A 17,572-nucleotide genomic window follows, 5' to 3' on the forward strand; every position below is an offset into this window, starting at 1 on the left:
CCATTTTGTAAGAGACTGTCACCCTACTGTAGATACTGTTCAATGATCCCTGCTGACCCCAGCTTTCAAAGCTTGTAAAGGCACAGTGTGTCTGAGTGGAGCCACTGTGGGCCCTGCAGAGTGGCTCACCTGCCAACTCAGTACCCCTGAGTGACCTGCCCAGACTCCTAACCCACAAAATCTTGAGAAATTGTGCAATAAGTATTATTTGAAAGTCACAGTTTGTAAGCAGCAATGAAGAATTGGCATGGGCATTAAATATCTTGAGTGAAATATTCTTTAGAAGTAGAATCACTTATATTCAAGAATGTATTATTTTATTGAAAAAATAGGCTCTCATTCTTGGCTGGTTAATAAAGTAACTGCTGCGATGGCTTATCTTTTTTGAGATTTTACTATGTGCCAGGTACTATCGTAAATATTTCAGCCATGCATCATTCATGTATTCCCACTTGTCACCTCAATTCTGCTTCATAGAGTATCCATACATCCATCCATCCATTCCATGAGAGCTTCCTGCACATCCTTCTGACCACTGTGTCCAGTTGTGAATGAGGAGCATGCAAGCCGAAAGATGTAAGAATTTCCAAAGGGGTGGCTTTGACCTTCTCAAGGATCTCTCTCTTTCTAGCTCAGGAGAAATTAGTACATTCTTTCCATCCTGTAATGTGTAATTGAGGGATTACTTTAACTATATTTAGAGGATCCCCACAGACTTATTTTAAACGAGACTGTGCGATAACCCTGTTTCGACATCTCTTCATCATTCCTTTCAGGGTTCCTTTGCTACCCACTAATCCCATGCGTGCATGCTCAGCTGCTAAGTTATGCCCGACTCTGCGACCCCGTGGACTGTCTGCCAGGCTCGTCTCTCCATGGGATTTTCCAGGCAAGAATACTGGAGTGGGTTGTCACTTCCTCCTCCAGGGGATGTCCCGACCCAAGGATTGAACCTGCATCTCCTGCAATGGGAAGTGGATTCTTTAAATATGGAGCAACCTTGTTCTCATTTCACAGCTTCGTATGGGATGGACTCTTGGAGGCAGTGCTCTGTTCTCCTGAGGCATTTGACAGTCCTCTGGTAAATCACCACCCCTCCCTGCCCTGGGGTGTAGGGAAGAAATGACTTGGGCCATATTTATTTTTCTTTCCTCAAATCATATTCTGTTATTTGTCAATTTCCTCTTTCTCTGTGAATGCGGGGGTTTCTCATACTTACATTTATTCATTCCTTTCCCTTTTCTTGCATATCCTTTGAGGCACAGACTTCTGAGTACGGTCAGAGGTGGATGTGCCACAAAGCCAAGAAGCTCAAATTCCAGGGCTTCCTACTTGTGCAGGCTTCTTACAAAACCCTATGCCTGCTTTCGATTTTTCTATTTTTAAAAAAGAAGGGCCTACACGTTGTATCAACTTCTGGTTTGCAAGTTCTGAATCCACTCCTGAGTATGGCTCACCTAAAGGCCTGTGGCACTTGTCAATTACAGAATTAATATCTAAGTGATTTGCTGGTACCATGACGAGTCACCTTTCAAAGCCGACCTAGCCCCTGACGTGATCAGTTACATTAGTCCTATTCGTTGCCTGTGTTTAGTTCCTCTCTCAACCCCATAATTTATTTTGTTCTCAACCTCCTTGGAATGTCTTTTTTCTCAACGCCAGGTTCTTAGCTTTCTCCTTTGACTGCTCTTATTTGAATTTTCCTTATTAGTTAAACTCTACCAGCACATAATACCTCTTCGGATTCAATGGAAATTGTCTCTGCTCTTTTGTTAACAGAGTAAGTCGGTTGTTGAGTTCAGCTAGTTGGGAAAAGAATTTCAAGTGCTTTTGGCTCTGTGAATGTACCAAGAATCATTCACTGGGGTTGTTCTTTTCCAGGATTAAGAAAAACAGCAAGTCATACCTAAGAACAGTTCCAAGTAACCTCATTCTCATGGTGTTGGGGAACAATGATGGGCTTTGAGGAGTAGTTTTGAGAACTGTTAATGAAAGCACTCACTCCAAGCAGAAGTCCCTTCAGAATTCAGTTCATGCTCACAGTGGCTTCTCACACGGCCAACATGCTGAATCAGAGAACTGCCCACCCCAGTGGTGAAATGTTACTCCTTATCTGCCTTCTGTGAAAGCCGCAGATACAGTAAACCCTAATGGATTTCGTGGCTGGGGTTTGGGGAGTTCTTTGAAAATAGGGTGAAAACCCTAGGCTTATTTATGCTGTCAGAGGGGACGTTCTAGAAAATTCTTTCAAGCAAGGAGAAGACACAGCTGGTCTACAGCTGTGCATTCTGCCTTTCCCACGTTGGGAAGAGATTTTGTTCCTCTGAACACCCGCACATCTTAGAGTCATTCCACACCCACTCTCCAGCGTTCTTCATCCTGAGCTGCCCAGGGCCTGTGTGAACTGCATCAGCAGGTTTTCTTGCATGATGGATGGTTTCTGTTGGGTTCAGCCAATGGGGTGCATTGTCAGGAGAGATTGGAGGGAAGGAGGAGAGTAAAATCAGGGAACATATATTCTCAGCACCCTCTTGGTGACTATGTCCCTCACCTGAAGATCAGTGTCCTTCTCCACACAGCATTTTCTGAGTTCAAAAAGTCTTCCTCTCCCTGCTTCATACAAGTTTAGCTCTTCCTAGTCTATTCCTGCAACCCCTTGTGACTTCGCTACGCCCTGCTCACTCCTTAGTAAATCACCCCTTAATTTCACTCTTCTCAAATTCCCTGGAGAAGGGAATGGCAACCCATTCCACTATTCCTGAAAAATCTCATGGGCAGAGAGGCTACAGTCCACGGGGTCACAGAGAGTCAGACACAACTGAAACACACTCAAGTCCACAAATTCAGTTTTCCTTCCTGGATCCATCATTTCCTTGCTGGGACTTTAAACCACACAGTCTTTGATTCAACTTTAGGATTCATGGGTTTAAATATAATTCAGATCCACTGCCAACAAAGCTTCCTCCTGCTCCCCTGTCCTGCCCTGTTTCAAGTCTTTCTATAGTAGCTATAGGGACACACTTAGAATCCTAGAGTTGATATACAGATTATTAGGATGAAGACATTGGAATTCAATAGAGGCAAAAAGAAACCTTCTCAGAGCTTCCCTTGTCTAACTACAAACAGAAAATTTGAGAAGTGAGAACGGTCATATAAATTCCCTCTTCAGTGTGGCTTCTACTCCCAGAAGAGAGACCAAGACCTACTCCTCTTCAGGGGAGTTCTATGACTTTGAAGGAGACCAAAAAACCACTTGTATCTTTATAGACAAGTATCACAAACTCTTATCTCATTTGTTCTAAAAACTATTTGTCTTTCCTAAAGAAACCTTTTTGCTTTTCCAATGGAAGCTGTTTCTCTCCCTTTTCTTTCTCCCACTGTGTTAGGTAGGTAAGACTTTAACAGCTTAAGGAAAAAGCAGAGACATTATTTTACCAACAAAGATCCATCAAAGCTATGGGTTTTTCCAGTAGTCATGTATGGATGTGAGAGTTGGACTATAAAGAAGGCTGAGTGCCCAAGAATTGATGCTTTTGAACTGTGGGGTTGGAGAAGACTCTTGAGAGTCCCTTGGACTGCAAGCAGATCCAACCAGTCCATCCTAAAGGAAATCAGTCCTGAATATTCATTGGAAAAACTGATGCTGAAGCTGAAACTCTAATACTTTGGCCACCTGATGCAAAGAACTGACTCATTGGAAAAGACCCTGATGCTGGGAAAGATTGAAGGCAAGAGGAGAAGGGGACGACAGAGGATTTGATAGTTGGATGGCATCACAGCCTCAATGGACATAAGTCTGAGTAAACTCTGGGAGCTGGCGATGGACAGGGAAGGCTGGTGTGCTGCAGCCCATGGGGTTGCAAAGAGTTGGACTCGACTGAGTGACTGAACTGAACTGAACTGAACCTTTGTTGGCTTCTCTATATGTGGGAATAAACTTTTTCTCCTATTAATCTGTATTTGGTCAATTTAATTTGCAGACCCCAATTACTTAACATAAGAGGGTAGAGGAAAAAGTTTTTCCTCCCTTACATATCTTAGCAAGTGCACATATTTCTTTTTAAATGGAACATATCAGTCTTTATCTTTGGAGACAATAAAAAATTACAAGATGTTACCTGTGATTAGTACTCAATTAAAATGACTTCACGCAGGATTTGAAGGTGGTATAAAATAGAAGACTTTTAGAAAGAAATATGGGCAACTAGCTCTGGGAGTGTTTTGAGTTGGAACTTGGCATTTTTCTCTTTACTATTCCATTTCCCTTTTCATGAAGTCTCTAGAATGTCCTGACACCAGGATTAATCTGGAGACTTGGGAAGTAAATGAGTCTCTCTGTTCTTTTCCTTTCCCACACCAAAGAAAACACAACTCATTAGCTTAGGCTGACTGAACACTTCTAAAAATACTGGTTTTAGACGATTAGTCCCAGAATGGGTAGAAATTTGCCCAATCAAGAGTAATCTACTTAGCCAAATTAAAACAAAATTGTATTTTGGATGAAAAATACTGCACAAGGGAATCTGTTGTTAATTGTTTTTGGACAATGGCTATTTTGGGTTTCCTGGCACTGATAAGTACACATCACATTCAATAACTGGCTATGGATCTCTAGAGATATTAACCCCTCTAACAAGATGCTGGGAAGCGTGAGGTGAGCTGGCCACCTCCAGCCATGACCACGAAGTCAGACCTTACTGTGGCCACCATCTAAACACAGGATTTGGGAAAGAGAAAGCAACAAAGAATCAAATTTAGAAGAAGCATGGGCTGGAATTTTGTGTGTCACCTTTTGAGAAAGAAAAGAAGTTAGTCATATCCAGATCTCAGGCCATGGTAATCTCCAACTTTCTACTCAGGTTATTTTTCAAATTATAAGAAAACATTTATTTTTGAAATCAATCGCTTTGCATTGTTTTCCTATCACAGAAAGACATCAATCATCTGTTTTTATAGGTGAGCTGATGCTGGTACTTTCCATTTCTCTGTCCCCCTAAAAAGATACTGATGCAAGACCACTGGGCATGCCAAGGTCTATGCCAAAAGCTCTAAGCTCCTGGTTTAAAACAAAAGTTTCCCATAGTTTTATCTGCCTGTATTTTAGAAATCATTGAAATGTTGTCCTAGAAAGAGCTTAATCTCTATCCCCTTAAAAGCCTGCTGTTATGTGTGCTGGAACCGGGAAGCAAGGAAGGAAAAGAGAAGGAAAGAAGACACCTGGGGTTCAGCATCTGCGTTTTGCTCCTTGTGAATTCCAACAGAATGGTTTGTCGATTTAGATTTAGCTCAAAGTTGTTTGGTCCCCAATAAAAGGCTGCGAAATCTACTGAACAAATGGTTTGAGAGTTAAAAATGATTCCACTGTGCTAAGGCAGCATGAGGGACTTTCCTGGTCAAGTATCCACCTGCCAATGCAAGAAACATAAGTTTGATCCCTGGGTCAGGAAAATCCCCTGGAGAAGGAAAGGGCAACCCACTCCAGTATTCTTATCTGGGAAATCCCATGGACAGAGCATCCTGGAGGGTTACAGTCCATGGGGTCACAAGAGTCAGACACGACTTAGCGAATAAACAACAACAAGAGAGGCAGTATGAAGATCTGACCAGTCATGATGTCTTGAAACCAGCTACAGGTTTTCTTTGACCCATAATCAAAATCAATTCTGACTTCTGTAGATTTTAGGTCATCTTCCTTCTGTGTCTCTATCATTTTATATAGATAATTAGGTAACTCAACTTGAATCAAGTAAAAATACATTACTTTTGGGGCTATTGAGGGTCACTCTGAATGGGGGATTCTTATCCTTGTTCATTTACGTTTACTAACTCTATGGGCATAGCAGTATTATAAAACTATGGTAAACTTCGCTTGCCTGGAAACTCCGATGGATGGAGGAGCCTGGTAGGCTGCAGTCCATGGGGTCTCTAAGAGTTGGACACAACTGAGCGACTTCACTTTCAGTTTCTACTTTCATACGTTGGAGAAGGAAATGGCAACCCACTCCAGTATTCTTGCCTGGAAACTCCCATGGACGGAGGAGCTTGGTGGGCTGCAGTCCATGGGATCGCTAAGAGTCGGACATGACTGAGCGACTTCCCTTTTCCTTTCCCTTTAGTCTCTACATGGATGGTAGCCTGCCAGGTTCCTCTGTCCTTGGAGATTCTCCAGGCAAGAATACTGGAGTGGGTTGCCATGCCCTGCTCCAGGGGATCTTCCCAACCCAGGGATTGAACCCAGGCCTCCCACAGATGGATTCTTTACTGTCTGAGTCACCAGAGAAGTCCAAGAATACTGGAGTGCGTAGCCTATCCCTTCTCTAGGGGAGCTTCCCTACCAGGAATTGAACCGGAGTCTCCTGCATTGCAGGTGGATTCTTTACCAGCTGAGCTACCCAGGAAGGTAAACTTTACCCTATTATAAAACAGAACAGAACAAAACAAAACAGAAGTATTTATGTGTTCTTATTCTGCTCATACTCAATTAAAAACTTATGGGTTGAGCTTCCCTGGTGGCTCAGTGGTAAAGAATCCACCTGCCAATGAGGGAGACATGAATTCAATCCTTGGTCTGGGAAGATCCCTCATCCCTTGAAGCAACTAAGCCCGTGAGCTACAACTATTGAGCCTGTGCTCCAGAGCCTGGGAGCTGCAACTACTGAAGCCCACACACCCTAGGGCCTGTGCCCTGCAACAAGAGAACCCACCGCAACGGGAAGCCCGCACACTGCAACAAAGACCTGTCAGAGCCAAAAGGAAATAAATAAATAAGTGACCCCTTGAAAAAAAACTTGCAAGTTGATTGGATACTCCTTCTAAAAATATTGCCCATTTGGGGGGCTAGGCTGCAAATCTGGGTCTTACACTTACTTATTCAGTGGACTAGAGTGATTATGTGGTAGCAATAACGATGTGGTTGGAATGTGGTTGGTAGTTTCATTGTTTCAACAATTACAGACTTTTGCCAGGTATTTGTAAAATATGTGTTTCCATAAATGACTATCTTGAGAAGTGTCTCCATTTATCTCAAATAAGTTTTAGGAATTTGGGGTGACCCTTTTTCAAGCAGCATGGCAGTTTCTTATTATCCTCAAGGGAATGAGTTGGCTGAAAGAGTGGCATGGGGCATTAAAGATGTTAGGAAAAGGACTTCTCTAGTGGTCCATCCATTGGTTAAGACTCTGAACTCCCAATGCAGGGGGCCCAGGTTCGATCTCTCATCAGGGAACTAGATCCCAAATGCAGCAACTAAGACTTGGAGCAGCCAAAGAAAGAAATGAAAATAAATAAATGTTAAAAAAAGATGTCAGGAAAAAATTATAGGAAGATATTGACTACAGACTCTTCATTTTTTTTTTCTTGTTTGACATGACATTCCACATTCAAAAAGAGAAGTCGTTTTGCAGAATCAAGAATGTGTACATGGAGGATTTGCTTTGCTCAACTAATGGATCCTTGAGACAGGAGTTTAGAAACTCCTGTGATCAAATAAGAACATACTTTTCCTTCTTATGGAATGGGAGTAGTAATAGAATGACCATTGTTCCTAAACAAGGCAGGTCAAGGTCACTGCAACCTTTCTGCATAGTTGCTTAAGAGAGGTCAGAACATAGACACATCCTCAAGTCTGAAACCGCTTTGTTGAGTTTCCTTTTGTATCTAAAGGATTAGCTTTCACGGTAGGAGACGTTGTAATTGGATTTCACCATGAAAGGAGATTGTAATTAGATTTCTCAGCAGGTCTATGAGTTCTGTCACTGGAAAAAAACAGCAAAGGGTCTGAATAATCTTCCCTCTAGCTAGAAGGGTAGTCCAGCCAAGCCTGCAGAGACTGGTCTGAAAGGAATGGGTAGAATGGGCCATGTGGGTGTCAGCCGCCCTTGACCTCTGATGGAGTAATCTCAGCTCTGGTCTCCAAGACTAAGTGTGTGGTCCTTCAGGTTGAGGGTAGAAAGCAGTGCAAGTGATAGCTAAATATTGCTTGGCATTTGGTAGGAAACATAGGACATTCCTCCGAATGAAGCCCTCTGACTCTTGGTCTCTCTGTCTCTTGGTTTCCTAAAATTTCTACCTCTTAGAGAAGGCAAGGGCACCTAAAGTTTGGCATATTGTAGAATTTGGCATTCTCCATCTAGATTTAGACAGAATTTACACAAACAACCAGAAAACATTTTGGGCACTGTGGTTCATTTTGAGTTCTTATTTGTATTGGTTCCATTTCAGTTTCCATAATATTTTCTAGAAGTCTAAATTGGAATAGGATTAGGTCAGAGTAGGTACTGTATTTGATTTATTTTCAGTTCCTATAGATTTTTTTTTTAAAAAAGAACATGAGTTTAAATTTACATTTTAAATGTCACATTTTATTTTTAAAGTTCTGCTTGTTGCCTTGCCATATAAATCTACTTACTCCAACCATCTATCTCCATGGGGTACTCCGTATCTTGCTATATCTCTTCTCTCTTCTTATCTCCCTGCTCTTCCTTTTTGTCCTAAGCGTTGACAAGCTGTCTGACCACTGAACTGGAATGGAAACATGGCCTTCCATGCCTTTAAAGTCAGGAACAGGCTTGGAGTCTACTCTTTTCCATCTCTTGTGTTGGCTACGTCGACTCCTTGTAAATCTTAATTCTGGCAGTTATCCTTTCAAGTTTTTCTAATTGAATTCTCATGTTGACTTGAGTTCCTCAGGCAGCCAATATATACTCTACCATTGTTGGTTCCTTCATTGGCAGCCTCAGCCAAACTTATAAGTCCTACTCCTTCTCTTTGAGACCTAGGAAACTTCCTTTACCATTTTCGGTTTTCAAGGCAGATGATGACTACTTGATCTGATCATCTTGCCTCATCGGAAGTAAGAAGAACCGAACGCAACATAACATATGCCCTAGAAAAAGGAGAGGTTTGCACTGACCATTTTCCCTGTTACTTCACTTTTCTTCTTACTGTTAGTATCTTTCCCAGAGTATGTATGTCCATGCTTCCAAATAAGGCCAGGTATCTTTGGTGAAGTTTGTTTATATCAGGGGAAGACTGTAGGCTGCTATTTTAAGAAATTATTACAGCTATGGAAAAATTTCCCTTCAAGGAAATGGAGTGAACAAAATGATTATTATAGATATTTCATAATCGGACTCAAACAGAACATTCTCCTCCACCCTGCCTTTACACATAGCCAAGTTATCAGAGAGCAAATCCCTTAGTCACATTTTGGCTAAGGTATACATGTTGTTACCTGATCCAGAGTTAACTCTGTTGCTTCAGGGCTTTTAAAATATTAGTGAATCTCTTGGGAGAGCTCTGTATCTGGGTGTTACAGTAATCTGAAGGATTAAGAAAGATGGCTTTCTATTTCAAGATCTCTGCTGAATCACCGTTTGATATCAAAGTGTTCCAGCCCTTCCAGTGTATGATACACTCAGACTCACAGATGCAGACCTTTCTAAGGGTATGACCTTCACCTGCCTGTCATCTTGACTAACTGAACCTACATCACTTTGCCGACAAAGGTCCATATATTTAAATCTATGGATTTTCCAGTAGTCCATACAGATGTAAGAGTTGGACCATAAAGAAGGCTGAGCACTGAAGAATTGATACTTTCAAAATGTGGTGCTGGAGAAGACTCTTGAGAATCCCTTGGACTGCAAGGAGATCAAACCAGTCAATCCTAAAGGAAATCAACCCTGAATATTCACTGGAAGGACTGGTGCTGAAGCTGAAGCTCCAATATTTTGGCCACCTGATGCGAAGAGCTGACTCTTCGGAAAAGACACTGATGCTGGGAAAGATTGAAGGCAGGAGGAGAAAAGGGTGACAGAGGATGAGATGGTTGGATCTCATCGACTCATCGACTCAAAGAATGTGCGCTCTGGGAGACAGTGAAGGACAAGAAAGCATGGCATTGTGCAGTCCATGGGGTCACAAAGCGTGGGACACAACCAAGCTACTGAACAAAAACAAGAACTATGCGAGTCTAGGCAGGGATGGATACAGTTCATACCCATTGGATCTTCAATTCTAACCAGAATTGAATATTAAACATGACTCAAGCAGAGGATAAATACTTTTAGTGCTTAGGGAAGAGGGTGTTATGGGGACCTGCTTACACTTCATGTCTCCCACTGCCTTGCTCCTTCCTCTCACAAGAGCTGGCCTTCTCTCTGTTCCTCAAATATACCATGATCCCTCCTGCTACAGGGTCTTTGCACAAAGTATTGACACACTCAGAATTCTCTTGCCAGCACCCACTTGCCCCAACCACCACTGCCCAGCACACACAGTTCTCATAGAGTTAATCTTTGTTTAGCCTTGGATCAAGGGAAGCCATCACTGACCTTGAGTGGAGGTCAGGTTCCTTATATACATTCTTAGAACAAAGGTGCTTTGCCTTCTTAACACTTATCAATCAGCATATAATTATACACAATTCATGTTCCATATAATGCAAACTCCCCCCACCCCAGATCAAGCCATAGAAAAGAGGGATTTGCCTTATATTCTAGTCATTCTGATGTCTCCTACATGAAAGGTCATGGTCTCAGTTATTTCATTTTCAACAACAGAGTACCATTTCAGGCAAACAGCCTGAAATGATCTAAAGCAAGGCTTATTTTTGATCTTAAGAAGGTCACCTGGACAAGAAAAATAGAGATGAAGATATTTAAAGCAGATTTGGTAATTATTCCTGAGGCATGACTTCATTTTTGCAAGCGTTGGAATCACACAGTTTTAGAAAACCACACTTTATAGACTCAGGTGGTTTTAAATAAGCCTTTTAAAGAGCACTGGAAAAAAGTCATATAGTAGGTAATTAAATGTAGAGATCATAACCAGAGGATGAGAATTTATGCCTGGGGCTCAAATCTGCAGCATCAGCAGATTTCTGAGAAGTGACTTGCGGAAGATGGATGATGCACTGTTCTCTATTAGATAATTACAGAGTGGATCCGGTGAACACAATGATCTAAAGATGCACAGAGAGAGTTTTAACAACGTGGTTTCAGGAAATAGGAGAATGGGAAAAAGTATTTTTAGAAGCATAAAATGTTTAAAATGGTATGAGACTTAGTGTATTTGTAACAATGGAGTAAGTGTCCTAAGTATACATTACAATATATTATCCATCTGTGCACTTAGGCTGGCCAAAGACTTTGCCTGAGGATCTTTTCATTAGAAAAACGAAGATGACTTTTTGTTTGAGGCCACTTTATGTTTGGGCAAAGGTACTTTTTAAAAAAAATTATCAAAATATAGTTGATTTACAATTTTGTGTTAATTTCTGCTATACAGCAAAGTGATTCAATTACACACACACACACATATGTTCTTAACAAAAATATCTATTTTTCCACTTTTTATTACCGTGATGATTTGATTAATACCTGTTTGCCTAACTACATAGTAAGTGCTACAAGAACACAACCCTTCTCTGTTTGCACCTGTAGTATTCCAGGCATTTCACACAGAATTGTTGTTCATTCGTTCAGCTGTGTCCAACTCTTTGTGACCCCATGGACTACAGTACACCAGGCTTCCTTCACTGTCCTTCACTGTCTCCTGGAGTTTGCTCAAACTCACGCTCATTGATTTGGTGATGCCATCATATTAGCCATTTGAGACGTAAGATAAAAATATTATTTGTTTCATGACCTGAAGAAATAAGTAATATTTCAACACTGAGGAAACTAAAATGGAATTTTCTTTTTCTTTTTTGGCTGCACCATGTGGCAAGCAGGATCTTAGTTCCCTGACCAGGGATCAAACCAGTGCCCTCGGTGGTGGAAGCACAAGTTTAACCACTGGTCTGCCAGAAACTAAAAAAAAAAAAAAAAAAAAGCATTTTAATGAAAGATAAAATGCTTTGATACCTTTTGCCCTAGCATTAATTAAGATGAGAAGAATTTTTATTTATTCTTTATAAATGTAAAAATCCTCAATTATTCCCTTTTATTCTCTTAAGATACTCAAGGGTTCATGTTTATACAGTGACAATTCTGAGGCCTGTTTTCATTATAGTTTACTTACTGGGAGATTCAAGGTTCAAAAAGGTCATTCTTATCAGAGTTAGACCTAATGAGAAGAGTATTAAAAGAGCTAAGACTTCTTGAGCACTTCCATCCATTGTTTCAGTGAACTCCACAACAATCTATGTTAGCTGTTATTCCCATTTAAGATGCAGGGGAAACGGAGGCTTGGTGAGCTTCACAGCCAACCTTTACCACTGGTCAGAATCTGTAATAAGAGTCTTACACACTGTAGCTCATTCAATTCCCATGACAAATTTATGACCACTATTATCTTTCTTTTATATATGGGAGGATGAGGTGAAGAGTGGAGATGATAAAAATCTAGAGAGTCTGAGTGCCAGGATTCCAGGAAACCTGCCCCTGTATCCCCTTGATTGATAACCATTTGGATAAGCTCATGGTGAAGCTGGGAGGAGGTAGTGGGAACTCGGAAAATGGCTCTATTGTGGGATGTGTAGCCTGTGCTAGAAAGTGAGGTCCTTGCTTTTTTTTTCCTCCTTGGCCTTCCCGGTGGTTGTTCCCTGCACTCCACAGTAAAATGGACACCATTTAGTAACTTTCTTGTTCATTGTCTTTACATCCATTCATTGACTCTTTAAAGGAAATGTTTGGCTACTGCCACTGGTGTACATAAGTTGGTTGCATAATAGGAAGGAAAGAAGCCAGGACGGGAGGCTCCATTTCTAAAGAAGGCTTTTTAAAGCCGACTAAGAGTGATTTCACAGAGAGGGTTGTGAAACTCGAGTCTCTCTATACGCTTTCATTGCTATGACGACAGGAGGCTCCTGCTGCATGTAGCCAGAAAAAGCAGCTGACATTTCGGTCCTAGGAACATAGGGGAGAGGTTTACAAAAACAAAAAACAAAACCCAAACCCTGGCGTGTGAATTTCAGTTAGAGAGAGAAAGAAAAAAAAAAGAAACCCAAAGAGTAAGTCAAAACTCCTATTCTTGCCTTTAGAAAAGATAAGAAAGGAGAAATGTTGGGGCCTTCTCTCCTGTCCAAGTAGCCAATAAAACAGATTTGAACACAAAGCCCCATTTCGTCTCACCCCTCTTAACAGCAATCTGAAACAGAAAGCTCACTTTGGTTTCACTTGACTTGGCCATTATGAAGCAACTAATTGGTAAAGCAGTAATACTTTATGCTGAGCTTCTCCCCCCACCCACCCACCCACACACACACAAGGGAATTCACTAGGGGTCAGATTTATTTATTTTTCCATTTCTTTGAATCAAAAGAAAATTCAAAGAATATTTCTTTCTTGACCCCCAATTTTACTGCAAGAAAAATTATTCCAAGTGTGTAATCAAACCCTTCCTCACTAGATTGGGGTTGACCCGTATACAATATTGATATTACATATAAAACAGACAATTGATGGGGACATACTATATAGCACAGGGAACTCTACTTAGCACACTGCGGTGACCTGAATAGAAGGAAAATCTGAAAGGAGGGGATATATGTATGCACACGGTTGATTTCTTTTGCTATGCAGGAGAAGCTAACACAACATTGCAAAGCAACTATGTTTCAATAAAAATGAATTAAAAACTTCTTCACTCTGTGTCTAGTATTCTGCCAGGTGCGGTACCTGACATTAAAAAAACACCTTATTTAAATTCTACAACCACCCTAGTGTAGGCATTATTATCACTATTTGCTTAATAGATGGGTGTGACGTGACCCCACAAGCTCACATAGCCTGTAAGAGGCAGAAGTCAGGATTTAAACTCAGGCATGTAAGACACTGAAACCCATGATCTACCTACTCTTCTAGGCATAGACCTGGCATTGACATTTTATTTTGCAGCAAGTGTGTAACTACAAGAAAGAAACCCTGAGGGAAAACCTAGAGTAAATTCCCTTTCTACAGAGTTCCATTCATATTAGCTATGATCGATAGATTGATTCAAATGTATCAGGCATAGCTAACTTCCTCTCAATTCTCACAACAGATCACTAAGGCAGTAACTAATTTTAAGATCCCGATTTCCACAAATGAGGGCACTGAGGATCAAACAGTCATTTTCACAAAGTCACAGACCCTGGTAAAGGCCAGATGTAAACCAGATCTGTATGTTTAAAGAGCCCAAGATCTTACTCACTTTATTACACCATCTCCCTACAATCAGTCAAGACCATACCACACACTCTGTTCCCCAGACTTCTGACCATCATTTAATGCCCAAGATAAAAATCAGGCTAGCCTCAGGTGGTACCACCATTGCAAGCACAGCCCTTGGGAGAAGATGCTCTGTGGGCCTTGTGGGAACCAGTTCCTAGCCTAATTGGACATCCAGGCCTACAGGGGAAGTTCCTCTGAATTTTTGGGGCTTCCTTTTCCTTCACTGGAGGTTGTTCCAAAATGATATGTGGAGTCTGAAAATTAGTCACTTATATTCTTGGGGGAAAAAGATTCCCAACACATTCTGGACCTTGTGCTAAATTTAAAAAAGATAGCAATGTTTTACACTACAGATCAACTGAATAAAAATAACAAGCAGTTGAGAGGGAATGAAATGAAAAATGTTTGAAACTGTCTAGACACATCACTATTCATTTCATTTCTGTCATCACTATTTATTATTTTTACTTAGTTGATAAGCAAAACTGTGCCTGAGTGCCTATTGGGGATTAAACACCAAAGGATCTGGAAAAGAAAGCCCAGGACTTGAATTGCTAAATGGCTGTACAAAAATTCCCTGAAAGAAAATAAGCAAGATTCATTAATAACATGTATATATTCTTTTCCAAAATGTGGAAAGCAGCACTGAATGGTCAGTAGATGAAACTGACTGCTGTGCTTTGCTGGCTGTTACTGAATGGACAGAAATATAAACTTAAATATTTCCTGAAAGGGGTGTCCTTTTTTTTTTTTTAAATAGTCATAGTGAATGATAGTCATAACCATCAGGGCTGAGCTGAATAAGCTGTGAACTGAAAAATACTGATATCCATGAGAAAGGGGAGAATAAAAAAAAAGGATTTCTGCTGAGTTGGACCAAGTGAACATTTCTATTCAGCGTACTTAGGCCCTGGGCCAGAGGGGAGCTCGGATATAATGCCAAGGTGACATATTTAACCTCTTTGCAGATAAATGGCAGTTCGAAAGGGATACACTCTCCGCAAGACCTCTTGGTTATAGATCAACAGCGTTGATCTGCAGTTGAAAGCACGGCTTTCTCCTGCAGGGCGACCTCTAATTCCCAGGAGGAATGAGGAAGCATGGCTTGCATTATTGTTTTATTTTAGAAGATAGAGTCAGAAATGAAGGTACCTCACAATATAGGAGTTATGATAATTTTTTAGCTCTTTGATTCCCTTCCCCTTTTATCTCTTCCTAAATAAAACATTATTAGGAATTAGGAATTTTGTGTATGTGAGTATACATCCTAAAAAAATAATGAAAGGAGACAAGAGACAATGAGTCAGAAAACTCTAAAAGGGAATCAGGAAAAAAAATATTCACTATAACTAAAGAAGCGATCAAAGATGAATATAATACTATAGAAATTTTCTTGTCTTTTGGAGAAGCAAAATGTTCCATTTCTACATTGCTATTAGGTAAAAGACTGGGAAAGTGGTGATGATTGAATAACTTCAGATAATTTAAACAGGGAAAACACCCAAATTACTTTGATTTGAAAGTTTATTTTTAACAACCACTTTTCTTTTGATTTATTTAATACAGTTAGTCAAGTATTTCTGCAAAACACATTTCAGGATTTCAGACTTCACCAAGATCTGAATGCTAGTCTGGCCAACAATATTTTTACATTTCTAAGCATCATTTATTAGTATTTGCTCTTTAACCATGGGGAAGGAAAGGAAACACGACTTCTAGTGTTAAAATTCCCTAGTAAGTAGTTTTTCTGTAAATCATGCAAAAGGATTTTTTTTCATTGTTGTTGTTAACAAGTGGCTTTGTATTAGGCAAAAATATTAGACCTCTCTATCTGATCATGCAAACTAGGTTAACAAATACAATTAAGCCAATACAGTAAACTTCTTAAAATTTACCTTCAGGTAGGTGGCTGGACCCAGAGCCTTGGCAGAAAATTGCAGCTGAATCCTGTCTTTGCACACAGCCTGGAAATAAGTTTGACAAATGCCCAATGTTCTTTAAATCTCTCTCCTTGTTTAGCTCTGCTTCTTTGCCCAGAAACACATTCAGGTCTATTGGAGTTGAAATTCTGCTGCTCTGTCAACTCGTCAGGGTCTGAGGTGACAGACGAATTCGGAGGTTGGCACTGGGACGTATTTCAGACTGTCATCGCTTTTTTTTGTTGCAGATTCCCGCAGTTCTCCGGCGGTCCAGCCTCTCCCGAGGAGGGCGAGGGTGCGCTGAGCGTTACAGGCAGTGCAGACCCGCGGGAAGGAGCTCACTCTGCCCGAGAGAATGGGGTTAACTGTCCTCCCCTCAAGCTCTTGTTCTCAGAGGCTCATAACTTGGCCAGAATATAAGCACTTGGCTCCTTATGCACTTTTTTTCCCCCTTCTCTTTTTCAAACAACTCTAAAAGGTTTTACAAGCAGGATCTCTTTTGGGGAGTTTTTTAATTTTAAAAGAGACTGGAAAGAGACTCCATGCTGTGTTTTCTTCCTAAAGGAAATTGGAGGGGGGATGGGGGTTAAAGAAGGGGAAAGAATAATCGTAGCAGATGCATTTTTTACTGTCTGCTGTGCAAAAACTGTTCTCACGAATGCATCTGAATTTAGTAACAGCAGGATATTGCAGGTACTTTAACCTTTTCAAAAGATGACCTTCAGAAATTTACATATATATGAAGCACTATTCCTTCATAGTATGGATCACTTATATGTTGATCCAGAAATGTTGCAGTTCATAAACCTTTCTTTCCGCAACAGAACTCCCTACCATAAACCCCTGTATAATGATTGATCTGTAAGAGGGAGCTTTCCCATGAAATAGACTTACCATTTCCATTACTTCCATATGTGTTTCATCTCTTCCACTGCAACTTCTACATTTATTGAACATTTGTTATGTGTCAGACGTTGGTTAACAGTTTTTTATGCATCCGTCTCAGTTGATCCTGCCCAGTCTACATGAAGTGACCATCACGTCCATTTGATGATAGTGTGGTTTGGTGGGAAAGTCTGCACGTTTGAGGCCACACCACGTGGGTTTGCACATTGGTTCCTAACTGTGTATGACCTGGGATGAGTCACATAAAGTCTCTATGATTCAGAATCCTTATCTATAAGATGTGGATACAGATAAGGAGATGATAATAGTGTCCATCTCAGACGGCTGTTCTACATCCTAAGTAGGTAAATACCTCCTGCCACCCAATAGACCCTCAAATGTTAGTGATTATGCTTTACACATGGAGATGGGAGCTTGGTGAAGCTGAGTGACTTTTCCAGGGTCTCTAGCTCGTAGAATGTGGAGCAGGATTCCAATCCAGCTACCTTGCTGACTGACGCTACTCAATATCTAGGCTCTAACACTTCCTTCTCCATGAGCTGCGAGGTCCCTGAGGGTGGGAACATGTCTCTGTGTTTTCTCCATGTGCCT

General features: G+C 40.8%; 1 protein-coding gene across 1 annotated transcript in view; it reads right to left on the bottom strand.

Moving 5' to 3' along the window:
* Window positions 1–16,996, bottom strand: part of SPARCL1 (SPARC like 1) — a 52,061-nt gene extending 35,065 nt beyond the window's left edge. The window contains exons 1-2 of the mRNA XM_052641683.1: window positions 16,970–16,996; window positions 16,052–16,418 (exon numbers count right to left, since the gene is read on the bottom strand). The gene's annotated coding sequence lies outside the window, so the exon portion shown is untranslated. The remainder of the gene's footprint in view (window positions 1–16,051; window positions 16,419–16,969) is intronic.
* Window positions 16,997–17,572: the final 576 nt, after the last annotated feature.

Source organism: Budorcas taxicolor, chromosome 6 (assembly GCF_023091745.1).
Source record: "Budorcas taxicolor isolate Tak-1 chromosome 6, Takin1.1, whole genome shotgun sequence".
In the NCBI taxonomy this organism is placed as follows: domain Eukaryota; kingdom Metazoa; phylum Chordata; class Mammalia; order Artiodactyla; family Bovidae; genus Budorcas; species Budorcas taxicolor.